This window comes from Suncus etruscus, chromosome 15 (assembly GCF_024139225.1).
Source record: "Suncus etruscus isolate mSunEtr1 chromosome 15, mSunEtr1.pri.cur, whole genome shotgun sequence".
In the NCBI taxonomy this organism is placed as follows: Eukaryota; Metazoa; Chordata; class Mammalia; order Eulipotyphla; family Soricidae; genus Suncus; species Suncus etruscus.
The window spans coordinates 82,172,091-82,194,832 of record NC_064862.1 but is presented as its reverse complement, the minus strand read 5'-3'; the positions used below and the strand labels follow the sequence as shown (position 1 = coordinate 82,194,832).

Here is a 22,742-nt window from a genome sequence, read left to right as displayed (position 1 = left end):
CGTCGCTTCCCACCGGACCAAAGGCGGCCCAGGCCCGGCGGCCCGTCCGGCTCGAAAAAGGTCCCACGTCCTGCCTGATGTCATCCGTCACCGCCTCGAGCCTTAAAGGGCCAGCTCCAGGTAAAGGCAAGTCTTAGGTGGTAACTACAAGTAAATTTTTCTTTGCCAGGGATATAGTCCCTGAGCACCTCCAGGTATGGCCCCAAAACAAAACAAAACAAAAACGAGTTTCATCTAGGTGTTTTTGTATTTTATAGCATGCTGAGGATAAAATGTGGGGCCTCTCACAACCAATTAATGTTATCTTATGATATTATTAATTACTAATTAATAATAAATATTATTACTATATTAACTAGAATCAACTTTTTTTTGGGGGGGGTCACATCCGGCTGCGCTCAGGAATACTCCTGGCTCTGTGTTCAGAAATCACTCCTGGCAGGTTCAGGGGACCCTATGGGATACCAGGGATCAAATCCTGTAGGCCTCCTGCAAGGCAAACGCCCAACCTGCTGTACTATATAGCACCTGCTCCTAATTACATCACCTTTCTAGATTTTCATAAGTAAAATTAGGGTTGGTAATGTGATCATACATGTGCCACACAGGCATGACACATCAACTTGTCTACATATTTAAAAATTAGGTTTCTTGGCGGGTAGGGCGAATAGGATGTTTGCTTTGCACTCAGCCAACCTGGTTCGATACCTGGCATCCATATCATCCCTCAGCCTGGCAGGAGTAATGTGTGAGTGCAGAGCCAGAAATAACCCCTGAGTGGTAACCCCTATGTGGGGACTAGAAAGCCAAAAATTTATTTTTGACGGATTGGGGTGCTAACATGGCACACCTCAGAGCTCTACAACTAAAGGCAAATAATGTGCTTTTGTTTGGTCCTTTGTTTTTTTGTTTTTTCTTCAGTGCCAGTACCAAAGCCAGGATCTCCCTTATATAATGAAAACTCTCAGGCAATGAGTCACATCCAAATCGGGGCCAGATAATATAGGCAGGAAAGTGCTTGCTTTGGGGGCCCACCTGGGCTCCATCGTTGGCAAGGATGATGGTCCCCCCAAGCATCTCTGAAAGTGGTATTTATGTCCTGAGACAGCTTAAAATCTGTACGTTGCACTAATATAGAAGTTCTGTTATTTATGTAAAAAAAAATACAAGCTGAATAGTACAGCAGATAAGGCACTTCCTTTGCATGTTGCTGATCTGGGTGCAATCTCTGGTGTATCTTACGGTTCCCTGAGATGGCCAGGAGTGAGCCTTGAGCACAGAACAGGGAGTAAATCTTGAGCACTAGTGGGTTTGACACCACTCCCTCAAATTTTTTTAAAATCGTTTTCCTTCTTTTCTTTCTTCTTTCCTTTCCTTCCTTCCTTAGAAAGAAAAAAATTTAAATGGGGGGAAAGTCTATTTTCTAATAAGGTTGTGAATTTAAAAAAAAATGAAGAAATGTGATTTTCTGCTAAGCTTGAGAAGAACTGAAATTAAAATAAATAAATAAATACAAAAAGGGCATAGAATGGGGCCGGAGAGATGGCATGGAAGTAGGGCATTTGCCTTACATGCAGAAGGACAGTGGTTTGTTTTGTTTGTTTGTTTTTGGGCCACACCCGGTGATGCTCAGGGGTTACTCCTGGCTGTCTGCTCAGAAATAGCTCCTGGCAGGCACGGGGAACCATATGGGACACCGGGATTCGAACCAACCACCTTTGGTCCTGGATCTGCTGCTTGCAAGGCAAACGCTGCTGTGCTATCTCTCCGGGCCCAGGACAGTGGTTTGAATCCTGGCATCACATATGGTCCCCCAAGCTTGCCAGGAGCAATTTCTGAGCGTAGAGCCAGGGGTGGCCTCTGAGCACTGCAAAGTGTGACCCCCCCAAAAAAAAAAAGAATAGGGCATAGAAATTATCCTTTACAAAGGTGCTCAGTTTGGATCCTGGTTTAAGTTCAAAAAGAAGAAAATCAGGGCAAGGTCAGAGATATGGCCTGGACAAAAAACATTACCAGCATGGGGCCAGAGATATTACAGAGAAGGCACTTGCCTGGCATTGGGACATCCTGGGTTTATTCTCTGGCACTGTATATGGTCCTCTGAGCCAAGCAGGAATGATCCCTGAGCACTGCTAGTAGTGGTCCGAAACCTAAGCCAATACACACAGAAATTAAATGACCTGGATCAAACCACAAGTGTTACATGGTAAGAAACACAACTGGGGGACTGGAGCAGTAGGTCATTTGCCTTGCACACAGCTGCTCTAGTACAGACCCAAGTTCTATTCCTGGCATCCCAGATGGACCCCATAAGCCTGTCAGAAATAATTTTTGAGCGCAGCGCCAGGAGTAACCCCTGAGTATGGCCGGGTATGGCCCCAAAACAAAACAAAACAAAACAAAACAATCACAACTGGGTGCATAGAACCAACTAAAATGCAGCCACTTGTTCTTTCCTCCTATTTAGTCAGCTCACTGGGCTGAATCCTGATTCTGCACTCAGTGAGCAGTCATGGTGAGTTGGGGTGCTGGGGATGGAACTAGAATGAATATGTAAGAAAGATGTAATTATGAGTTTTCATGTTTTTTTTACTGAAAACTCTTAGCTTTATGAACAAGAGTAAGTTATTTTAAATTATCATTAATCACAGCTCAATAAAATTGTCTGATGAAATGGAAGAAACTTGGGAGACTCCCCATCTTGGGGGGATCTAAGGGAAGGAGAGTTTGTGCTACACCAAGTGGTGGTCATGAATTACTTCTGCTAGAATCTGGGTATATTACGGGATTCAGGGATCCAACATGGGTCACCCGCATGCAGGACAAACACCCTCCAACCTGTTCCAGGCCTGACCTTCCTCCTACAAAGCACAAGTCCTAGATCATCTGGCCCTTCCAGAGAGGCAGAGCTAGAGAGAGCAAAAGAGATAACCCTTTTGGGGCCCGGGCGGTGGCGCTAGAGGTAAGGTGCCTGCCTTGCCTGCGCTAGCCTTGGACGGACCGCGGTTCGATCCCCTGGCGTCCCATATGGTCCCCCAAGCCAGGAGCGACTTCTGAGCGCATAGCCAGGAGTAACCCCTGAACGTCACTGGGTGTGGCCCAAAAACCAAAAAAAAAAAAAAAAAAAGAGAGAGATAACCCTTTTGTGGATGCTGCCTCTTACCTCCAATTCACACCTGGACTTCACTGGCAATAGTCTGGTTGGTTCTTTTCTCTATCTTTTTTTTTTTTTTTTTTTTTTTTTTTTGGTTTTTGGGCCACACCCTGCATTGCTCAGGGGTTACTTCTGGCTGTCTGCTCAGAAATAGCTCCTGGCAGGCACGGGGGACCATATGGGACACCGGATTCGAACCAACCACCTTTGGTCCTGGATCGGCTGCTTGCAAGGCAAACGCTGCTGTGCTCTCTCTCTGGGCCCTTTCTCTACCATTTCTAAAAAAATTTGGCATGATTTTGTTCAAGCCTGTAGATAATAATTGTAATGTTGGATGCTGGGTGAGTAGAGCACTTACAGATTCAAACCACTCATGAACCACTCTTGGGGTAATACTTTTAGGGGGAAACCACTTTAGAATTCATTTTAGTTGGGAATGGGATATTTATAATGTGCCACTAACAATAAGATTAGGGGAAAGTAGAGGGTGATCTCTGTGTGTTGAGGGGAAAGCAGGATGTATGCTCTGTTAAAGGGATTAAAGAAAAGCAGGGTGAATGCTCTGTGTGCTTAGAGACATACCTTTGTGTTGAGGTCCCTATTCTCAGGATCTGGTTCAGGGGCCATTTGTAGATGTGGTTGGTGATGTTGGATCCCAGGAGACTATAGAGTACTGTATTATAGATTCCAAATAATCCCCAAGCCACTTTGGAGGGACTCGCTCTCTTTATTTTGGGGAGAGGTGAGATAACCAAAAGGTATCAGCTCTGTATGTGTGGGTTTTTTTTTCTTTCTAATTCCTACTTCACTACCCACTAAGTTAACGACCAAAATTTAAAAAATGACAATGAAAAAAAATTTTAATGAAAAAAAAATTTTAAATGACAATGATTGTGTAAAAGTGAGATAATTGATTTTGTTTTTTTGTTTGTTTGTTTTTTTGTTTTAGGGTCACACTCGAAGCTCTCAGGGGTTACTCCTGGCTCTATGTTCAGAAATCGCTCCTGGCAGGCTCAGGGGACCATATAGGATGCCGGGACTTGAACCATTGTCCTTCTGCATGCAAGGCAAATGCCTTACCTCCATGCTATCTCTCCGGTCCCCAAAGTGAGATAATTGAACTGCATATACAGTGCTGGTGCAAGAGGAAAATGGAAACATTGTCTTATCCCTGTGAGTATGTCCACAAATATGGAAATTAAATAGGCAAGTACCAACACCCTTGCTATTTCACTTGTGCATATTTTGTCCATATAATGAAGATTCCTTTTAGTATCAATACAAGTATGTAATAACATAGAAATTTAATAACCTTCCCAATTTTTAAACTTATATACATATATCATGAACTGTTTCTCTAAGATACAAGTGTAATAACTATTAAGAGCACTCAAGAATCTGGTATAGTCCTAAAAAATGTGGTGGGGTAGGGATGTGGGATGTGGGAAAATTCATACAGGTTTTATACTGTATATGTCCATCAAGTAGCATTATTAAAATGGCAAATTATATATGTGAAGAACATATTAGTAGTTGTTGGGTAGAGAATTCTTTGAGATGGGAAAGCAATCGAGTCAGTTCTGAACTCTTTTTTTTTTTTTTTTTTGTGGTTTTTGGGTCACACCTGGCAGTGCTCAGGGGTTATTCCTGGCTCAAGGCTCAAAAATTGCTCCTGGCAGGCATGGGGGACCATATGGGACGCCAGGATTTGAACCGATGACCTCCTACATGAAAGGCAAATGCCTTACCTCCATGCTATCTCTCCGGCCCCCAGTTCTGAACTCTTAATCAGTGTTAATAACCTAGGTATGATATTAGAATATGCTTTGGAGAAATATTTTATTTGCAAAAAGGTAATTGCTTCATATAAGTGCAGATTAATCAAACAGTTTCATTTCTTTATATTTTGACAATATTTTAAAGTACTATATTTGCCACTCAATACAGTCAACATTGAACATTTCAGCCTTACCTTCCTAAAAATAATTTGGGGACAGCTGCTACCAGATTACAGAAAGGATCCTTTGCTCATTCTTTCCTCTTTTCTTTCTGGAAAGTCTCTTTCAAGTATGGTTCAGGACAGAAATGATTCTCCTTGTATTTTGTCCACTCTTCCTCAGGCAAGACCTCCACTCACAATGTCCTGTCCAGGGCTGTCTTACTTTGAAACACTCTCTCATCATAAAGGTTCTCATGGAGTCTCTTTGTGGCATCTTTTGTGTCCTATTCTCAAAGATTTGATCTTTGATGCGTGTCACACATTATTCCCACTTTTACTGAACCCCACAGCATTGTAATACTATTTCTTCAGGGCCTCCAGCAATCAAACCATGGCTATAGCTATCTGCCTGCCCACCATGTTGACCCCAGAACCTAATCTAAGTTTTATAAAATAAGAACATTAATGTTTAAAAATCAGAGGAGACAGAGAAATTACTTGCTTCATGAAGAATAGAAATGTGACAGGTCACAATTCTTAGATTGATGATGTCATAATTGTTGATGGTTTTAACTACTGCAGAACCCTGGGCTTTAAGATTTCATTTACAGGGGCCGGAGAGATAGCATGGATGCAAGGCACCAAAAGGGTGGTGGTTTGAATCCCGGCATCCCATATGGCCCCACGAGCCTGCCAGAAGCAATTTCTGAGCACAGAGCCAGGAGTAACCCCTGAGTGCCCTTGGGTGTGACTCAAAAACAAACAAACAAAATAAACAAATAATTCATTTACAGTGAACATTCGGCAAGCCGGAGATCTATTTTTCATGGCAATAATGGAGCTTTTTTTTTTTGTTTTGTTTTTTGTTTTTGGGCCACACCCGGCAGTGCTCAGGGGTTACTCCTGGCTGTCTGCTCAGAAATAGCTCCTGGCAGGCACGGGGGACCATATGGGACACCGGGATTCGAACCAACTACCTTTGGTCCTGGATCGGCTGCTTGCAAGGCAAACGCGCTGTGCTATCTCTCCGGGCCCAATAATGGAGCTTTAAGGAATGTCTGCATCAACCCCAAACTGTTTCAAGGTAACTTTGCACAGGGTGACCATTTACATAAGGTTTTTGGTTATCTCCACATATGATGTGACATAGGACGTGACTTGTATTTCCTCTAAAACACATCACCAAATTCTGCAGCTTTGATGTCATGAGAAATAATTCCTGATGATAAAACAGCAAGCTTTAATGTCTTGAAACAATGAGCGTACTTTTTCCTTAATGCTGGGGCCACATCCAGTGAAGATCAGAAGTTACTCTTGGCTAAGAACTCAGGAATCAGTCCTGGTAGGGCATGTTGCTGATCAAACCTAGACTGGACACGAACAAGGCAAATGTTTGACCTGCTACACTATTGCTCTGGCCCTGAGTACTTTTTCTTAAGTGTATCAAACTATCAGACCTCTTTTTTTTTTTGGATTTTGGGCCACACCCAGTGGTGCTCAGGGGTGACTCCTGGCTGTCTGCTCAGAAATAGCTCCTGGCAGGCACAGAGGACCATATGGGACACCGGGATTCGAACCAACCACCTTTGGTCCTAGATCGGCTGCTTGCAAGGCAAACGCCGCTGTGCTATCTCTCTGGGCCCACTATCAGACCTCTTAATGAAACCTTTTAGACTATGTTCAACGTCCTATTATAACCACAATATTCTTACACCATGTTCAACTAAGTTGCTTTACCTATTACCAGATAAGTAATAAAAACCTTTAAAGATTACGCATAGCTTTTTCAAACACGTACTTTCTCATGTTTAGAGACGTTCTGGTGATAATTTTTTATAAATGCTTGACCTTGAGAATCCTCTCAAAAGTCATTACTACCATATATCAAATTGCAATCGATTTTTTCGTGAAAGCTTTCTTTCAATTTATTGGAAAATGAGCTTCACGAAGCTCCAAAAGAGATCATGGCTGCCGATATGGCAGTCTCAGAAAGGGGGTGGGTATGGCAGTTGGACTTGGACACTCCCTTTGGATACCCCATTATAATAACTGTTGAATCTGGACACGCCCCTAAACACGCCCCCTGTCATGCCTGGTATAAAAGGAGAAACTTGGAGTGTTTGTGGGGGGGGGGAGGGCTAGAATAGTGACCAGAGCAGTGCCTGCTGGCCTGCACAGGAGTGGGGGCAGAGATAAAGCATCGGATAAATGCTGCCTGCTTTGCATTTATTCATTTATTATTTATTTTTTTGAACCCAGATGGCAGAGGGCCTCAGACACCAGGAGGAATAAAAAATATCCTTAGTTTCTTCTCTTCCTTCTCTCTCAGTACCGAGAGGGCAGTTGCTACAGGGGTGTGTACAGGTTTCCCTTTCTGCAGCTACTACACTTTGACAGAAATGGCCCAGCTCAATGATGTAAATTTTTTTCAAACTTCCAAGTCAACAGATTTGTTTTAGATCCTGGACCATGGCCACATCATACCTCAGTACTGCGTCATCCCTGTAGTGTCATAGGAGATCTGATAGAAAAGTTTCATAGGAATCTACCAAGCTGAATGAGCCTCAACAGTAATACAACAAGCACCAACCACATCCCAGTGGTTGTGGTTGTGGTCTAAATCCTTAGACACTGACATTAGTAACACCATGGAGAGAGATACAACAATAACTTCAAATTGAGCTATGTGGATCTAAATTTTGATAATTTCATTTTTTTTAGAGGGGCCTTCTGGTGGAGACCAGAAGGCCTGCTGGACAAATTCTAAAAGAGCTGTAATACTGATAATTCCATTTTTCATGAGAAATACAAAATCAATATATTTGTGTCAGGAGCCAGAGCAATAGCACAGCATTTGCCTTGCACACCGCCAACCCAGGATGGACCGAGTTCTATCCCTGGCATCTCATATAGTCCTCTAAGCCTGCCAGGAGTGATTTCTAAGTGCAGAACCAAGAGTAACCGCTGAGTACCACCAGGTATGGCTCCCAACCCCCCCCCCCAATAAAATAAAATGTTCGTGCTCGCTTCGGCAGCACATATACTAAAATTGGAATGATACAGAGAAGATTAGCATGGCCCCTGTGCAAGGATGACACGCAAATTCGTGCAGAGTTCCATATTTTTACCAAAAAAATAAAATAAAATGTTCATTTGTTGGGGGGGGGCCACACCCGGCGGTGCTCAGGGGTTACTCCTGGCTGTCTGCTCAGAAATAGCTCCTGGCAGGCACGAGGGACCATATGGGACACCGGGATTCGAATCAACCACCTTTGGTCCTGGATCGGCTGCTTGCAAGGCAAACACCGCTGTGCTATCTCTCCAGGCCCTCATTTCATTATTTTATATATAGAAATTGTGTGTAAATTTTGATGCCTAAAATGACTATATTATGAGCAACTTGATAAATTACAGTGTTATAACAAATATTTAAAAATAGGGCTGGAATGATAGCACAACAATAGGGCATTTGCCTTGCATGCAGCCTGCCCTGGACAGACCCAGGTTAGATTCCCAGCAACCCATATGGTCCCCTGAGCCTGTCAGGAGCGATTTCTTTTCTTTCTTGGGCGGGGGCATACCTGGTGGTGCTCAGGGGTTACTCCTGGCTATATGCTCAAAAATCGTTCCTGGCTTGGGGGACCATATGGGCCGCTGGGAAAATACCATTCCCACCTAGGCCAGTGAGTACAAGGCAAACACCCTACTGCTATGCCACCTCTCCGGCCCCAGGAGCGAGTTCTAAGTGCAGACTCAGGAGTAACCCCTGAGCACTGCCAGGTGTGGCCCCAAAACCAATCCCCAAATTAAAAATAAATATGATGTAAAGTGAAATGAAATTATAATTACTTTCTAACAAACCTATATTTTATCTAACCTATGTAACATTATATTTTTGGTTTGTTTGTTTTTGAGCCACATCCAGTGGTGCTCAGGAATTACTTTTGGCTCTGTGCTCAGAAATCACTCCTGGCAGGCTTGGGGGACCTTATGGGATGCTGGGATTTGAACCCGGGTCCATCCCTGCTCGACAGCATGCAAGGCAAATGCCCTACCACTGTGCTATCACTCTGACACCCCAATATATGATTTTTAAAAGCTTTGTGATGCTTTCTACCATGGGACTTCACTTGTCCCCTTGCCAACATCTCATTAACAACCCATTGATGATATTCTTTCCCCACCCCTAAGAATGAGAGTAGTTCAGGGTTTAACAGATAATGCTATCCTCCACTTACATCTTATCCCTAAGTGAACTCATCCCTTTCAGTACCAAATATGACTACAAAATGTACCTAAACTTGAATACTGGGATACTATTATTAACACCAAGACTGTCCATATTGTCTTCATGTTGACATTTTAGATAAGTCCCTGATGTTACTTGACCAGTGATGAATTTCTCTGAGTTGTTAGTGAAACTAGAGCCCTTCTATTGAGTGGGAGTTCATTTCTCCTTTAAATATGATTTTCTGGGGGCTGGCTCAGGGGCTACTCCTAGCTCTATGCTCATAAATCGCCCCCAGCAGGCTCGGAGGACCATATGGGATGCCGGGATTTGAACCACCATCCTGCATGCAAGGCAAACACCCTACTGCTGTGCTATCTCTTCAGCCCCACCAGGGATGATTTCTGAGTGCAGAGCCAGGAGTAACCCTTGAGCACTGCTGGGTGAGGCCCAACAATAAATCAATATAAATAAATAAAAGTTTAAAAAAATAGGGGCCAGAGAGATAACAAGGAGGTAAGGTATTTGCCTTGCATGCAGAAGAACGGTGGTTCGAATCCCAGTATCTCATATGGTCCCCCGAGCCTGCCAGGAGTGATTTTTGAGCGTAGAGCCAGGAGTAACCCCTGAATGCTGCTGGGTGTGACCCCCCCAAAAAAGTTAATAAAAAGTAAAAAAAAAGTTAATAAAAAGTATGATTTTTCAGGATACTTGGGAAATATAATAAGACTTTGTGGGTTCTCCCATCCTTGGGGAGTGGGATATGGATGAAGCACAGCTGTTACTTAAGACACTTGTAGAATAATGATCCCCTTGGACTCCTTGAGTGATCCTAGGGCTGGTGTGTGGGGAGAGGGTCTCTTTGTCCAGATTCTCTATTGGACCTAGAGATGGGTAAAGATTAGCTGCAGTTAATGGGGATTCCGAGAGTTATATTGGGACCAGCCTGGGACTTTATTGGTCCTGGATTTGGAATGTTCACTGGAGGAGCAGAAGTTGATTGGTGGGTCTGCAATGCTTCTGTTTTAAAATTATAGACTAAAAAGATAATTCAGTGGTAGATTTACTTAAAATCTTTGCTGAGGGGCCGGAGAGATAGCATGGAGGTAGGGCATTTGCCTTGAAGGCAGAAGGATGATGGTTTGAATCCCAGCATCCCATATGGTCCCCCAAGCCTGCTCAGTGCTTAGGCCTTATTCCTGGCTCTAGGCTCAGAAATTGCTCCTGGCAGGCACAGGGGACCATATGGGGCGCTGGGATTCGAACCGATGACCTCCTGCATGAAAGGCAAACGCCTTACCTCCATGCTATCTCTCCGGCCCCTGGGAGCGATTTCTGAGCATAGAGCCAGGAGTAACCCCTGAGCATTTCAGGGTGTGACCCTCCCAAAAAAAAAGCTTTGCTGAAGTATCCAATTCACAACTCTAGACATGGTAAAATTGATCACCTAATATACCTATGATCTTATTCCCAACACAGAATACCTTTGTGAACTCCAAGTATTCTTGATTATATATTATCTTATATTGAAAAATCAAGCTACATTCACCAAGCACATCAACAAAGAAAACAATAAGACCATCCAAAAAGGGGTGGAAATGAACAAACACATCCATGAAAAAATACAGTGGATTATTCAAGATGACTCTCTCTTTCTCTCTCTCTCTTAGCTGGAGCATTAATACAGTTTGTAGGGAACTTGCCTTGAATATGGACTACCTGGCTTTGATCCCCAGTATCCATATGGTCCTGGAAGCTCTGCCAGGTAAGTATTCTGTGTATATCCTCAAAATTAATTTTTTAAAAGGTAAGCTTAGTGCTTTTGACCAGCATTTTACTTTTCTTTATTTGCATTCTGAGAAACATGCCATGTGCACTTCTATGATGAAGTCTAATCTCTCTATTTTGGGGTAACCTCCAAGGAAAAAATTTACCATTAGAAAGGGGACACTAGTTCCCCATCATAAAAAAAAGTACAAGAACAGTGCTGTCACAGATGCTGGAAGAAAGGAAAACACATTCACTGACAATAAGAATGTCGACTGGTCCAGTCTTTTTGGAAAACAATACAGACATTTCTGAAAACTAGAAATTGAATTCCTACTTGACCCAGAAATTCCACTTCTGGGAATATATGCCAGGGGCCCAAAAACACAATGCAGAAAAGGCATCTGCACTCCTATGTTCATTGTAACACTATTTATAGCAGCCAGAATCTCAAAATACCCAAGTGCCCAAGAATATCTGAGTGGATAAAGGAACCATGATACATCTACACAATAGAATACCATGCAGCTGTCAAGAAGATGAAATCATGAAATTTGCTCATACATAGAGAGTATCATGCTGTTGGAAGAGTTAGAGGTAGAGGGACAGACATAGAATAATCACACTCGAGATTGCATGGAGGTAAGACATTTGCCTTGCATCAGAAGAACCGTGGTTCGAATTCTGGCATCCCATATGGTCCCCCAGCCTGCCAGGGGCGATTCCTGAGCATAGAGCCAGGAGAAACCCCTGAGCGCTGCCGGGTGTAACCCAAAAACTAAAAAAAAAAAAAAAAAAAGATCACACTCATATGTGGGATACAACAACTTAAAGAAAAGAGCACAGTATAAGAATAGTATCCAAAGACAATAGAAATGCTGGGAGAGATTGGAGTTGATGGAGCAGGGACCACGAAGAAAATGAGTTGGAAATGATCACACAACTGGGAATTGAAAAAAAAAGTAAAGTGATGTGTCTAAGACTACTTCAGTAATAGTATTACAAACCATGGTGCCCAAAAGGACAAAAAGGTGGAAAAGAAAGAATGAGGGAGAGGAGGAGAATGTCTGCCACAGAGGCATGCTGGGAGGTGGAGGGTAGGGTAACAGGATGGCAGAAACATTGGTAACAGGAAATGAACACTGGTGAAGGGACTGGTGTTGGAATATTTTATGATGAATCTCAGTTATCAACAACTCTTTAACTCTCTATTTCATGGCGATTCAATTAAAAAGAAATCTGTGACACTGGGCCGGAGCAATTACGTAGCGTTAGGGTGTTTGCCTTGCATGTGACTGACCCAGGACAGATTCTGGGGTCCCATTCCTCCAAGCCAGGAGCAATTTCTGAGCACATATCCAGGAGTAACCCCTGAGCATCACTGGGTGTGCCCCCCAAATCTGTGATACCTTATTGAAAGAATTTTACATGCACAAGCCACAAACTTTTCCTTCCTTATTATTATTATTATTATTATTATTATTATTATTATTATTATTATTTTTGTCCTCCTCCCCCAGAGCAGTTCAGGGTCCAGCTCTAGTTCCAGCGCTAAGCAACCAGCCTGGTTGCAAGATTCAATGCTAAGGTTCAGCATTGTGGTGCTGCCCAAGCCCAGAAGGAATGGGGCCACAAGGCTCCACAAGTCTTTCTCAGAGAGCCATGAGGTGCAGGGGATTGATTTCAGATTCTTTCACTTGTAAAACAGTCCCAGACCCCTCAAGTATGTTCCTTCACATTATATATATATATATATATATATATATATATATATATATATATATATATATATATATATATATATATATATATATAGTAACTGTATTTTCACTCAGGAAGTTTGTCAGAAAATTGTGAGCTTTGGGCCTAAAAACTCATTTCCCTTTACCATGCTTTGCATGGAAACGGAGCATTTTATGTTATCATTTTTATTTTAATACAACCTAGTAAACAGCAATACCATCATCTGTCACAGGGTAAGGTGAATGCTCGTTCCTGAGCTGGTCCCCTAAACCCAACCCAACCCAACCCAACCCAACCCAACCCAACCCAACCAAACCAGGGGCTGGAGCAATGACACAAGCAGTAGGGCATTTGCCTTGCACGCGTTAGCCTAGGATGGACCGAGTTTCGATTCCCCGGTGTCCCAGATGGTCCCTCAAACCAGGAGCGATTTCTGACCACATAGCCAGGAGTAACCCCTGAGCATCATCACCAGGTGTGGCTCAAAACAAATAAAACAAAAACCAAGCCAAATCAAACCAAACCACACCCCCCCCACAATGAGTATAAATGGTGGAGTGGCTTCGTGTTGGGGGGTTTCTCTCTCACCCCCCCCCCGCACTGGTGAACCCCACACCACCTCCCAAACCACCTGTGTCTTATTCTTGGGGTGAGGCCAAGTAGGAAATTCCTCCCCATCATTTGTGCTCCACGCCACTAGATAGCTGTGTTCGGGCGCCACCTGGCGGTCATTTTTAGAGCCGAGGACAGCGATTTGGTTGCACTGCGCGTCACAATCGACAACGATCCCGCTGTCATGGTAACGTCCGCAGATGGTCTGATGGCAGAGACTTGTATCTGCAGGCGAGCGGCCTAGCTTCTCATCTTGGGAACCTGTAGTCAGCATTTTGGAAGCAGCCGGGACAGATCGACCTGCTTGGCATGGAGGCTAAAAGGCAGATGCCTGTCAAAACATCCTGGTACCTGGGAATAGAAGAATCTTTGGTTCTTTAAGTCTCTTTCCTTATTGAGTCCAAGTGGCCCTGACTTGGTCTTTCTCTTGCTCAAAGTCAAGTGGTGGTGGTGGTGGGGAAACCAGATCTCTCGGGTCTATTCCTGCCATATTATATTGTCCCAGGACACTTGCAGGAATCAACACACAGCAAAGCTAAGTTCCAAAACAAAACGGAAGTGCATCTCTGCTAGAGGCTAGAGCTTCCCCAAATCCCTGGATTCTAAGATTTAGTTCTTGTGGCTATCAGAGGACCAGTTGGGATATCACTCATGGTTGACTCCATTGTCAGGACCCCTGATATCTCCCCCCAATACCAGATACTTCCATGGGAAGTCTGAGGTTGGCAGGAGGGCAGCAGCACTCTTCATGGAAGACACAACTTCCCTGGCTCCCCACACATCTCCTCATTCTCTGCACTAATAGACGACTTAGCATGTGCTGTCCCAAGTCTATGTTACCATGACACTCTTGGCAACTATTGGAGATTAGATTCAGCAATGATTCACTTTCCAACTACGTGATTCATCAAGTGTAATTGTCAATTCACTAGGAGGATAATCTTCTCTTTCCTTCTGATTCACCCAACTAGTTATTTTAAAAATATTTGAAATTCTAGTTTTTTTTTTTTTTATTAAAAAAAATTTTTTTTTTCAGGGCAAGGGCCTAAACCCTCTGATACTCAGGACTTAATCCTGGCAAAGGACCTGCTCTTTCTATGCAGAAGGTCCTAAGGACACCTAGGTCGAGTGACCACTGAGAGTCCAGCATTAATCCCAGTTTGCACCCTGGTCTGTCTCTCTATGCATAATAGTTTCCATGTCCATCTACGTATAGGAAAATTTCATGACTTCATCTTGCCTGACGGCTGCATAATAAATGTACCAGTTTCTTTAGCCATTCATCTTTTGAAGGGCATCTTGGTTGTTTCCAGATTATGGCTATTTACATCTGTTTCTTTGGACTTTTTCTTTAAAAAAAAAAAGTGCTGGTTTTCACTGTGCATTTTTTTTTTAATTTTCATACTCTTGTGTGCCATTATTTTTTGTCCCCCTCATTTAGGTGTTCTTAAATTTTTTTTAAATTATTTTTTATTTGATGAAGACAAAGATGCAAAGAAAGGACAAGGTGAAGTTACAGTGGGAAGACAATCACCCATAAACAGAATTCTCAAAAGAAATCCCCTTGCTGACACCTTAATTTTGAATTTTCGGGACCGAAGAGATAGCATGGAGGTAAGGCATTTGCCTTGCACGTAGAAGGATGGTGGTTCAAATCCCAGTATCCCATATGGTCCCCTGAGCCTGCCAGGAGTGATTTCTGAGTGTAAAGCCAGGAGTAACCCATGAGCACTGCCGGGTATGACCCCCCCCAAAATTTTTTTTTGAATTTTCAGCCAAAAAACATTAAGAAAAATAAAACAAAACACATGCACAATTATTTTGTCCCTCAAGTTCCCAGATTATAGTACATTATAACATTTCTTAGCAGTATACAAAGCAATCTAAAGCCACAAAATTTATGTAACTCTTTTAACATTAAAGGTTCTAGTATTGTTGACAGAGTTGATCATAATACATTATTTCATTAAGGATGAGTCAAAGGAGCACAGCAATTGTTTGCATAGGCCCAGCAAAATATAGGGGACATGGAAAGGAAAAGCCTTGGCCTAAATACAAGGAGACCTTACCCCTGAAGTATTCTGGCATAAGACCAACTCTAGGCTCCAGGCATACTAGGTTGTCTAACCCAAGTCATTGTCTGTAGTGCCAATACACTTTTATTTTTCACATAGTCACTGTTGTTGGTGTCAGGTTCCTGTAGTTAAGGATCCTGGAATATGTCCATATTCTACATCAAAGTCAGGATGATGCGGAGCGTCCTTTAGTTTCACTTCACAATTAGAGGGTGATGCAGAGAGCTGGGTCCTGAAAGCAGGTCGTTGTTGTTAAGTCCTCTGGGTGTTAAGGGAAGTCTCTGTTGAATAGGTCTATGCCAGAGCAGTGGTAGGGTCTTCCCTGGTAGAGGATTGCTTTCAGGTGATGTACACCACCATGGTTGTTTTGTAGATGGCTTCCCTGGTTCAGGGGTAAATGGACAATGCCTGTTCTTCTGAGGCCTGAGCCAGGTCTTTATGACAATGTTCAGGGTGTAAGGTCCCAATGCATTACAAGATTTGTGTGTTCCCATCTCTATTAGATAAGAACGTGTTTGTATCTATAGTAATTTCCCATTTTAATGTGCCTATGCAAAGGAAGAACAATGCCACATGGCATCTTTTTAAATTTTTAATAATTATTTCATTTGGGTGTTCTCTTTTTATATTTTAAGGTGTATTTTAGGGTTCAGAGGGAGTACAGTGGGTTTCATGGTTGTTTTGGACATGGCCAACCTAATTACATCGCTCACATTCCCTACTGGCCCCTGAGCTTCTCAGGCATGATTCTTTTTTTTTTTTTTTTTTTTGTGGTTTTTGGGTCACACCCAGCAGTGCTCAGGGGTGATTCCTGGCTCCAGGCTCAGAAATTGCTCCTGGCAGGCACGGGGGACCATATGGGATGCCGGGATTTGAACCGATGACCTCCTGCATGAAAGGCAAATGCCTTACCTCCATGCTATCTCTCCGGCTCAGGCATGATTCTTAAGTGCAGAGTCAGCAGGAAGCCATGAACACAACAAACTGGGTGAGCTCTGGGGTCTCGAGAGTGACCTAGGCATGCAGACTGTGCCCAAAAATATACCCAAATATCATTCTGAAAGAAGACAACACCCTTCACCACCATTCCCTGAGAGCCTTGTACCTAGTACTATTTTTTTTTTTTTTTGTGGTTTTTGGGTCACACCCGGCAGTGCTCAGGGGTTACTCCTGGCTCCATGCTCAGAAATTGCTCCTGGCAGGCACGGGGGACCATATGGGACGCTGGGATTCGAACCAATGACCTCTTGCATGAAAGGCAAACGCCTTACCTCCATGCTATCTCTCCAGCCCCGTACCTAGTACTATTATGCCCTTGATGCTGCACTATTGTTTAGGTTCCAAGAGCGTGCAGTTTTTACTTCAAAACTCTCTACACCTTATGTCATCTGATCAACTCCCCACTGAAGATCCGCAGCAACTTGGGATATGTGATCCAAGTTTCGCAGTAGCAAAAATTCACCTCCAAGAAGTGCTTGGTGAGTTCCTGGAGCCTGAATCTTTAAAAGAGGAAAGAAGTCGCTGTGACATCACAGAATCAGACTTTTTGTTTTTTAGGTTTTTGGGCCACACCCAGTGATGCTCAGGGGTTACTCCTGGCTGTGCACTCAGAAATCGCTCCTGGCTTGGGGGATCATGTGGGACAAAGGGAATCGAAACATGGTCCATTGTAGGTTAGCGTGTGCAAGGCAAACTCCCTACCGCTTGCACCACTTCTCTGTATTTATCTCTCTCCCTCTGACTTATTTCACTCAACATAATAGTCTCCATATCCATCCATATATAGGCAAATTTTGTGACTTCATTTTTTTCTAATAGCTGTGTAGTATTCCATTGTGTAGATGTACCACAGTTTCTTTAGCCACTCATCTGTTGTCAGGCATCTGAGTTGTTTTCAGATTTTGGCTATTGTATATAGAGCTGCTGTGAACATAGAAATGCAGAGGGAATTATTGTATTGTTTTTTTCGTCATCCTAGGGTATATCCCTAGAAGTGGAATTGCTGGATCATATGGGAGCTCAATGTCCAGGGTTATTTTTGTTTTGTTTTGTTTTGTTTTGGAGATTTTTTTTGGATCACACCTGGCAGTGCTCAGGGCTTACTCAGAAATGGCTCCTGGCAGGCACGGGGACCAATGTCCAGTTTTTTTGTTTTGTTTTATTTTTGGACCACACCCAGTGATGCTCAGGGGGTAACTCTTGGCTATGCGCTCCGAAATCGCTCCTGGCTTGGGGGACCTTATGGGATGCCAGGGATCTAACCCAGGGCTACTCTGGGCCAGCCACATGCAAAGCAAATGCCCTATTGCTGTGCTATCGCTCCAGCCCCCAATGTCCAGGGTTTTTTTTTTTTTAAGGAATTTTCCTATCTTTTTCAGAAAGGGTGGACTAGACAGCATTCTCACCAGCAATGAATGCAAGTTCCTTTCTTCCCACATCCACACCAGCAGCGGTTGTTCTTGTTCTTTGTGATGTATGCCAGTCTCTGGCATGAAATGATATTTTATTGTTGTGTGGTATTTTTTTTTTTTTTTGCCACACCTGGCAGCATTCAGGAGTTACTCCTGGCTCTGCGCTCAGAAATTGTTCCTGGCAGGCTCAGGGGACCATATGGAAAGCCGGGATTCGAACCACTGCCCTGCATGCAAGGCAAATGCCCAATCTCCATGCTCTCTCTCTGGCCCCTTCATTGTTGTTTTAATTTGCATCTCCCTGATGAGTAGTGACATGGAACATTTTTTCAAGTGCCTTTTGGCCCTCTGCATTTCTTCTTTGTTCTTCTCATTTTTTTTTTTTTTGATGGCATTAGATTCTTTTTCTTGTTTAGTTCTGTCAGTATCATGTATACCTTAGATATTCCTCTCTTATCTGATGGGTATTGGGTGACCTTTTTACCCTAGTCCCTGTTTTCTTTGAAGTGCAGAAGCTTCTCAGTTTGATGTAATCCCATTTATCTCTGATTACACTTGTATGCACAGTGATGTGAAAAATATTCTGAATTTCCTTAGGTGAGGAGACAGAGTGATAGCACAGTGGTAGAGCATTTGCCTTGCATGCCTAGCCTCCAGACTCCTGACCCAGAATGAACACAGGTTCTATCCCTGGCATCCCATATGGCCCCTCTAGGAGCAATTTCTGAGCACAGAGCCAGGAGTAACCCCTGAGCACCGCTGGATGTGTCCCCAAAAGAATTTCTTTAGTTTAGAAAACTTATTGCATTCATTTTAGCCCTCTGGCCGACTTCTCCCTGCAACCCATCAGTGCAGAGACTGTAGAAGGTTGTGATGGGGCTGGAACCCAGGGTCCCACTTTTCAAATCCTATGGGATAGTGGCACTGACCTATCCTGCCACCACAATAATAAATATTGATTTGGAACTTGCAAATCTTACCAACTTACTCTTATTTGGAGTTCTATTCTAAAACTAATTTGCTGAAATGCCAAATCCAGAAATGGTGGTCTGCATTCTAAAATCAATCCAAATATGTAATGAAAAAATTAGTTGAAGGATGGGATTGGGGCCATATCACAGTGGGTAGAGCATTTGCCTTGCATGCTACCGACCTGGCTTTGATCCATGGCATCCCATATGGTTCTCTGAGCCTGCCAGGAGTAATTTGAGTCAGGGCTAAACCCCAAGCACCTCCAGGTGTAGCCCAAATACTGAAAAATAAACAAACAAGGATTGAATGAAACCTGGCTGAATGTGGCAATATAAGAAGGGTTAATATATGTTGTTTTCAGGTACTTCATCAGCTTCCAGAAAAGGGAAAACAGCGTGGGAGGATCGTGATGAGGAGCTAGGCAAAAATCATATTAGCTTTGTCGTGGGCTCACTTGTCAATGATTTAAACATACAGACAAAAACCATTTCTGACTCAGCCAGAGAGAAAGCACAGCAGGGAGAGTGTTTGCCTTGCAAGAGGCAGACTCAAGTTCAATTAGCAGCATCCCATATACTCCCCAAAGCACTGTCAGGAGTACTTCCTAATTGCAGAGCCATGAGTATCTCTTGAGTATCAATCTAAAAGAGAGAGAAACAATAGCACAGCAGAGTGGGCATTTTTTTTTTGGCATGTGGTTGACCAAGTTTTGATCCCTGGAATTCCATAGTGTCCTTGACCTGACAAGTCTAATTTCTGTATGCAGAGCTAGAAGTACCCTTAAGTGTTATAGGGTATGGCCCAAAATCCAAAAATCAGAAAAGGAAAAGAAGGGGCTGGAGTGATAATACAGTGGCTAGGACACCCTTTAATGGGGGACAATCTTATCTTGATCCCAACATCAACAAATGCAGCCAGGGGTGACTTCAGAGGGCAGAGCCAGTAGGAAACCTGAGACCCAACAGAAACAAACAAAACACCAAGTATGGTTTAGGACACAATACAATGAATTCGGGAACATGCTTTTATGCAGGACCCTCAGATTTGATCCCCCACCTAGAATAATCCCCTAGAAGATCAGGCGGGACTGATGCCATGTGGCCCTTAACAAATCATGAACAAATCCTAAGTCACACTTGCTCACATTCAAGTTGGACTCTTTGGAGGTTGGGACAATACTATACAAAGGAGGAAGCACCTTGCACACGGATGACCCATGCTTAATCACTAGCACCCCAAGTGTCCCTGAATAACATAAGAAGTGATTTCTGAGGTCTGAGTGGGAGAAAGCCCCGAGCATGCTCAGGAATGGCGAAGAGCCCCCCTTTACAAAAATTAAGTTACTTATTTGGCGGGGTGTGTGTGTGTGTGTGTGTTTTTTGTTTTGTTTTTCTGTTTTGTTTTTGGGCCACACCCGGTGGTGCTCAGGGGTTACTCCTGGATGTCTGCTCAGAAATAGCTCCTGGCAGGCACGGACTCGAACCAACCACCTTTGGTCCTGGAACAGCTGCTTGCAAGGCAAATGCTGCTGTGCTATCTCTCCGGGCCCAAGGCGGGGGGGGGGGGGGGATTTTGGGATTCACCCACAGTGGTTAGGTCTGACTCCAAGCTCTGTGCTCAGAGATGAGTCCCTGGAAGCATAGAGGATCATTGTGGAGCTAGGATCAAACCTGGTTCAACCCGGTCCAGGCAAACACTTGACAAAAGTCTCTCAGGAGGGTGAAATGATATTTAAAACTATAAAGTTGGACTCACCTAAGAAATAAAGTCAGGAACTGGGAGATTAGAACAATGGGGAAGGGCTCGTCCTTGGGGAATCACATCCCCAGTTGAACCCAGGTCTCCAGCCAGATCCCAGGGTTCCCCCACACTCTTCATGGCTGTGGCCAAAACAGGCATCCCAAGCAGTTTTCACCTATGGCCCACAGGTGCTGGTAGGTCTCCAGCATCAAGTCTCTGTAGAGCTTCCTCTGAGAAACATCCAGGTATGGCCACCCTTCACAGGGAAAGGTTACCATATCTGAAGTAGCACACATAGGAGGGGGTGTGTGGACCCTCAGGACCCTAAAGGGGTTCAGAGCCTCCCCCATCTGTCCTTGGGAGGAAACAACCTCGACTTCATGAACAATATTAAATTAGATTCCAACTCAGGTTGGAACTCTGCATCTCACAGAGTCCCCTGAGCCACCAGAGGTTATTCCCGAGCACATGATGGGTGAGGCACAAAAACAAGTCAACAAAAAGGCATTTCCAGCTCTCTTCTCCAACTCCATTTTCTATTCAACCTCTGGGGCTCCTATGTGCTTCTGAGAAATGGCATTTAGCTCAGACCCCACTGAGTCTGCAGGCCTCAGCCCATCAAGCCCATACATCTTTTATCTTCTTGTTTTGTTGTTTTGGAGGCAAACAGACAGGCAGGGAAGGGAACCCCAGGACAATAAAGTCTTGAGATGCACTAAAACCCAGAGATGGGACTGAAGAAAAGACCTTGACCTGGGGCCTCTGCAGGCCCAGAGAAGGATGGATCCCTATCCCCCAGAGGCTCCAATGGAACAGAGACCAGGAGAGGACCATCAAAGACAACTATCCTCAACCCTAATCCTGGCAACCACCCTAGCAACAGGACTCTCCCTGGTCAAAAGCCTCAGGGGGGCAGGTTGGGAGAAAACCTAGAAAAGCCAACTTGGAACAAAGGACAAGTGTTGTCTGGGGACATGGTGGCAGCATCTACTCTGACTCAGGGATTTTCAAGCTTTTATACTTTATGCAGTGTACAGGGGCTTACTTCTGGTTCTGCACTCCAAGCAGCCTCAGGGACCCTATGAGGAGTCAGGAATCGAACCCAGGTACCCGTGTGCAAGCTGCCTCCCCTTCGGTCCAGGTCTTACTTTCCTTTCCTGCAATCTCAAGTCCCAGATCTCCTTGGTGCTTTTCAGGAGGCAGAGCTGGAGAAAGGGGCAGATTCCCTTCTTGGGGGTACTTTCTCTTACCCCCAATTCACCTGCACTCCCTGGGACTACACTGCAAAGACACCAATCTGACCAAAACTTTAGATATGTGATACTTGGGCTAATAGTACCAGGACTTATGGAGTGGGGAGTGAATGTGGATACCCTTGGCCCCCCTTCTCATACTTTCTGAAAACCAGGCAGCTGAAAACACCCCCCACAAAGGCCTTTGTGTCAGTAATAGTGCTTGGAATTCCTGGACTTTGTGGCAAAAGTAAAAATACAGCCGAGACACAACTTCATCTTGTTTTAATAATGTCATCCCCAGAGAAACACAGCAACATAGCAAGGTGTAGCTAAAGATCAGAAACCAATGAAGTAACAGAATAGTCAGCTAGCGATCAGAGCTTTTAAACCTTCTGATGATGACTCAGTGACCTAATTGAAGATACAATGATTTTCACAAATTTGTTTGTCGCTGTACTTTTTATTTTCTATTTATTTATTTATTTATTTATTTATTTATTTATTTATTTATTTATTTATTTATTTATTTATTTATTTACTTACTTTATTTAGTTACTCCTGGCTCAATGCTCAGACATCGCTCCTGGCAGGCTCGAGGGACCATATGGGATGCTGGGATTCGAACCACCATCCTCCTGCATGTGAGGCAAAAGCCCTGCCTCCATGTTTATTTTTATTATTCTACTTGTTTAGTTTTGGTTTTTGGGTCACACCCAGCAGCACTCAGGGGTTACTCCTGGCTCTACACTCAGAGATCGCTCCTGGCAGGCTCAAGGAACCACATGGGATGCCGGGATTCGTACCACCGTCCTTCTATATCAAGGCAAATGCCTTACCTCCATGCTATCTCTCCAGCTTCTTATTTT

General features: G+C 43.8%; 1 protein-coding gene and 2 non-coding genes across 3 annotated transcripts in view; 1 reads left to right on the top strand and 2 right to left on the bottom strand.

Annotated features, from left to right (window-relative positions):
- Nucleotides 1-22,742, bottom strand: part of LOC126030706 (zinc finger protein 420-like) — a 97,908-nt gene that overhangs the window by 64,735 nt on the left and 10,431 nt on the right. The window lies entirely within an intron of this gene.
- On the bottom strand, nucleotides 7,815-7,876 carry LOC126031862 (U7 small nuclear RNA). Its single transcript, XR_007503674.1, has one exon. It is a non-coding gene; the product is annotated as a U7 small nuclear RNA (small nuclear RNA).
- Nucleotides 8,113-8,219, top strand: LOC126031591 (U6 spliceosomal RNA). Its single transcript, XR_007503424.1, has one exon. It is a non-coding gene; the product is annotated as a U6 spliceosomal RNA (small nuclear RNA).